This window comes from Ctenopharyngodon idella, chromosome 19, assembly GCF_019924925.1.
Source record: "Ctenopharyngodon idella isolate HZGC_01 chromosome 19, HZGC01, whole genome shotgun sequence".
NCBI classification, from domain to species: Eukaryota; Metazoa; Chordata; class Actinopteri; order Cypriniformes; family Xenocyprididae; genus Ctenopharyngodon; species Ctenopharyngodon idella.
Genome location: NC_067238.1, coordinates 1,820,891 through 1,826,890, shown reverse-complemented (window position 1 = coordinate 1,826,890; position 6,000 = coordinate 1,820,891).

Sequence of the window (6,000 nt, the reverse complement as noted above, 5' to 3'; positions counted from 1 at the left end):
TAAAGTAAAACATTTCAAAAGTTTTTTTTTGTAAATTTGTTGATTAGAGCGTACAGCTAATGAAAGTCCAAAATCCAGTATCTCAAAATATTAGAATATTTACATTTGAGTTTCATTAAATGACCATCCCTACAGTATAAAATCCGGGTATCTTTTGTTTTTTGAAACCACACTAATGGGGAAGACTGCTGACTTGGCAATGGTCCAGGAGACAATCATTGACACCCTCCACAAAGAGAGTAAGTCACAGAAGGTCTTTACTGAATGGGGTGGCTGTTTACAGAGTGAAATATCAAAGCATATTAAATGCAAAGTTGACTGGAAGGAAGAAATTGGGTAGGCAAAGGTGCACAAGCAACAGGGATGACCGCAAGCTTGAGAATACTGTCAAGTAAAGCCGATTCAAACACTTGGGAGAGCTTCACAATGAGTAGAATGAAGCCGGAGTCAGCGCATCAAGAGTCACCACACTCAGACATCTTCAGGAAAAGGACTACCAAGCCACTTCTGAACCAGAGACAACGTCAGAAGCATCTTACCTGGGCTAAGGAGAAAAAGAACTGGACAGTGAACAGTGGTCCAAAGTCCTCTTTTCAGATAAAAGTAAATTTTGCATTTCATGTTGAAATCATGGTCCCAGAGTCTGAAGGAAGACTGGAGAGGCACAGAATCCAAGCTGCTTGAAGTCTAGTGTGAAGTTTCTGAAGTCAATAATGATTTGGGGGGGGCGTGACGTCTGCTGGTGTTGGTCCATTGTGTTTTATCAAGTGCAAAGTCAATGCAGCCATCTTCCAGGAGATTTTGAAGCACTTTATGCTTCCATCTGCTGACAAGCTTTATGGAGATGCTGATTTCCTTTTCCAGCAGAACTTTAGCACCTGCCCACAGTGCAAAAACCACTTCCAAGTGGTTTGCTGACCATGATATTACTGTGCTTTATTGGCCAGCCAATATGCCTGACCTGAATCTATGGGATATTTTCAAGAGAAAGATGAGAAACAGTCGATCCAACAATATACAGATGATCTGAAGGCTCAATAGTGCCTCAGCAGTGCCACAGGCTGATCACTTCAATGCCACACTTCACTGATGCAGTAATTTGTGCTAGGAGCAAGTCATTTGCTGTAATATGTCCTGCCGATCAAGTATTGAGTGCACAAAAGAACATACTTTAAAGAACTTTAACTTATCTGTTTTGCAAATCCATTTTTTGATTGATTTTAGGAAATATTCTAATATTTTGAAATACTGGATTTTGGACTTTCATGAGCTGTACGCTCTAATCATCAAAATTAAAAAAAAAAACTTTTGAAATGTTTTACTTTACATGTAGGGAATCTAGAATATATGAAAGTTTCATTTTTAAAAATAATTTATAATAAAAAAATGAACTTTTTGATGATATTCTAATTATATGACCAGCACCTGTATATATATATATATATATATATATGGTATAAGTATGGTATGTGAACCACTTGCAGAATCTGTGAAAATAATTTTAACAAAATAAGAGAATTGTCCTGAGTAAGATATTTTACATAAAAGATGTTTACATATAATCCACAAGACAAAAAAATAGCTGAATTTATTTAAATGACCCCATTCAAAACTTTATGAACCATTAATACTGATTCTTAATACTGTGTGTCCTTACCTGGATGATCCACAACTTTTTTTTTTGTTTTGTGATGTTGTTCATGAGTCCCTTGTTTGTCCTGAGCAGTTAAACTGCCAAATTTTGCATATTTGCATATTTGAACCCTTTCCAGCAGTGACTGTTTGATTTTGAGATCCATCTTTTCACACTGAGGACAATTGAGGGACTCAAACACAACAATTACAAAAGCTGCAAACATTCACAGATGGTCCAGAAGGAAACAAAAATTGCATTAAAAAATTGAATTTGAAGATCAAGATAAATTGTACTTAATTTGTCCTCCAGGAAAGATGCAAGTATCCTCTGTTGCTTCTGAAGGGCAGTACTAAATGAAAAAAAAAAAAAAAAAGATATTTAAACAAAATTGAACAAAACTGAACAAATTTGGACATCTTCATCCTGTTCAAAAGTTTTCACCCCCCAGCTCTTAATGCATCTTGTTTCCTTCTGGAGCATCAGTTTTGATCGAGTCCACAGTCCACATTTTGCCACAGTGCTCTGTTTTCCTAAAGCCACCAGGTGGCGTTGGCACCGGTGCGAGCGAGGGCCTTTTCATTGCTGCTTGTAGCTTTAATTGATAGTGTAGCATTTCATTTCTTAACCCTTGTGATCACACTATGAAAAAAAAAAAAAAGACATACAATCAGGTACAAATGTATGTACTTTTAATATCAATACTTTTCACACATTACAAAGAATACATTTCTGAAATTATGACTTATAAAAATATTTTTAACCACTATTTTTAAGACTGCCCCTCCCCCACACCTGTGGGGTGTTTGCAAATACACATTTATAACTATGATATCTTGGGCTAAACCTAAAGTAATCTTGACAAACTATATATCATTTGAAAGCTTTCAGACTCTAGTTTCCATATTTGGTGACTGATTTTCAAAAGAAATGACAGAGCAATAGAGAAATAGCAATAGATTCTCCATTTGTGATGCGGTGCCAAACTATAACGCACGCCCAGGGCTCTTTCTGTATGTTTTATGTGGGTTTTAGAGGTTGAATTCAAATCATATATTAACATTACTGCCCAACTACTTCTGAATAGGATGTCTACTTCATAAATATTATGAAAAGGGAAATATATGGTTCAGATCATTCAAACCATATGGAAATCGAAGAGCCCTTATATGGTGAGGTGCCTGGATGTCATCTAATGGAAAAGTTTAGTACTATGCCCCAAAAAATCTTACTGAAAGTTCCTTTTTGAGATATCAACCTAAAATTTGGCACAGAACTTGTTCAAATATTTAGCTTTGATTTTCTTGAAGTTTCTTGAAGAGTTGGACATGTTTTTTTTTTTAAATTTTACATTTTCAAAACACTTCATTTAGTATGATTTATAAGCCGTTTTCTTAATGGGGTCCAAAAAAAAAAAAAAAAAGTCCCCATAAGGTCAAAATTTACTGGTATTACTATCCTTGTGAGGACATTTGGTCCCCATAACGTAGGGAATACTAGGGTCACACACACACACACACACACAGGTTTGTTTTGCTATCTTAGTGAAGACATTCAGTAATGGTTTTTATACTGTACAAACTGTACATTGTATCAACCTACACTACCTCTACCCCTAAACCTACCCATCACAGAAAACATTCTGCATTTTTTAATAAAACATTGTTTAGTATGTTTTTAAAGCTATTTTAAATATGAGGACTCATGAAATGTCCTCATATTTCATGTTTACTTCATCATACCAGTGTAATACCCATGTCATTATACAAATCTGTGTCCTCATAAATCATGAAAACAAGCACGCACACACACACACACACACACACACACACACACACACAGAGAGAGAGAGAGACAGCCAACAACACTTAATACATGTTGTATCAACTGGCAAAAGAAACAAGCAAACCAAGTCAAGTCAAGTCAAGTCACCTTTATTTATATAGCGCTTTTTACAATGTAGATTGTGTCAAAGCCGCTTTACATTGATAACTGGTACATTGTTTGGCTGCACAGCAGCTCTTAAAAGAATAGTGTCAATGCAGGCAGATCAAAGCACTGTTGAATATCAAATGTCAACCAAACAATATAATAATGGAACAAAAACAGCCAAGAATCTGCCAATATTATTTATATATTGACAGCTATATTTAAGAGTGTTTTTTTCTTTTCAACTATAGGCACAAAATAAACTACCATAAAACAATTTCACATTTTCACTTAAAAACTTAATTCAAAACTTAATTTGCTTTTCATTTAATTAATATCCAACAGTGTATATAAATACACTCATTCAAAAGTTAATTTTATTATGTTTTTTTTTTAGTCATGAATATTTTTTAAGTCATGAATAAGTCACGATTATGTATTGTGATTAATAACATTGCAGGATTTAAATGATGGTGTTTAAATCTCAGACGGCTTTATACTGTCACGGCTAAGTCCAGGCGAGAAGAGGAGGATCTTGATGCGCATTTTTATTTTATTTACAAAACTACATTACCTGTCAAAAGTTTGGAAACATTAACATTTTCTAATGTTTTTGAAAGAAAAACAAAGGTAGATATCTCCTTTTATGTCTCTGTTTGTATTCACAAACATTATAATCCATGGTGGATTTCTAATACGCTCTGACACTTAAATGTTGTTCAGAGGCTGACACAAACTATAAGCGAGAGGGACGGGACTGTTTTGGCACCGTTCATGCTAATGCAAGCAGCGTGAGTCTGGCAATGAAGATATGCATGTTTGCATTTCTCACCGACATCATCTCAGCTGTACACACAGTCTCTCCACTCGCACACTCTCTGTTAACACTGTGTTAAATTTGCCAACAAAGACCACTGAAGCAGCGTATGGTGAATCATTTACATAAGATAAACATTGCCCTGACGAGTAGCTGATTATTATCTGGACTAGTAAAGAAAAGCGGGGCACTATAAAGGAAGTGAAGAACACTTCCCAAAGGGGCACCATCTCAGCTGCTTAAACAAAAAAGAAAAGAAAAAGTAATTATATATAAACATCAGTTTTAAATTTAAACATGTCACTTACATGAGATCAAAGCAATAACAATCAACAATGATCCAACAATCCAATCATTTCCCAATGGGCAAAATCAAGTCCCTCCATACATTTTTTCTTGTTCGAGGAGCTTTTTTATTTGGATATACATTACAATAGGGAAGAAAAGCTTAGAAAAGATGCAACTTCCATTTCATGCTAATTTTGAAAGTAAAATAAAATTGTAAAAAAATTCCAATTAAAATATGTAATTGTAATACAGAAAATCTGTTTATAATGTATGACAAGTATATTATGTTGTATATTTTGTCCGTTTACACCTGTATGTATGATGGATGCCAATGAAAAACTTTGGAAGAGACAAAATGAGTCTGGTGCTGAGAAGTGAAAGAAAAAAAGGGATGAAGTGCATGCATAACTTTCAGGAAAATGTTTAAAGCAGTAGAATAAAGTAACAGATTAACAGATGTTTAAAGGTGTTTAAAGGGTTAGTTCACCCAAAAATGGCAATTATGTCATTAATTACTCACCCTCATGTCGTTCCACACCCGTAAGACCTTCATTCATCTTCGGAACACAGATTAAGATATTTCTGATAAAATGCGATGGCTCAGTGAGGCCTGCATCACCAGCAATAACACTCCCTTTTTCAATGCTCATAAAGCTACTAAAAACAAATTTAAAACAGCTCATGTGACTACAGTGGTTCAACCTTAATATTATAAAGCGACTAGAATACTTTTTGTGCACCAAAAACAACAAAATAGCGATTTTATTCCACAAAATCTAGTGACAGGCGATTTCAAAACACTGCTTCATGAAGCTTCGAAGCTTTACGAATCATTTGGTTTGGAGTGCCAAAATCACGCAATTTCAGTAAACGAGGCTATGTTACGTCATAAATGTTTTGAAACTTCAATAGTTCACGTGATTCCGAACCACGGATTCAAAACAAATTTTTATTTTTGGGTGAACTAACCCTTTAACATGAACATTTCAACTCCAACACAGTGCTATTTTTTTACATAAAAACTGCTTCATTTTGTGGTTTCATTTCTAAAAACTGATTGATCACTGATCTTAATATATACTTACACTGTAAAAAATTGTTGAGAAAATTTAACACAACGCAATCCTAATTTGAATTATTCATTCACTACCATTCACCAAAAAACAAAAAACAAACGTTGTATTCTGCAGGCAGGCCATTAGATGGCAATGAAACACTAGACTGTAATAAACATAGAACATGTAATATGCATGTGCATGACGCCATCGTTTTCAGAGTTTTTTTTTTTTTTTTTTTTTAAATGAACGGCCAAAACACATAAAAATTTTTACGT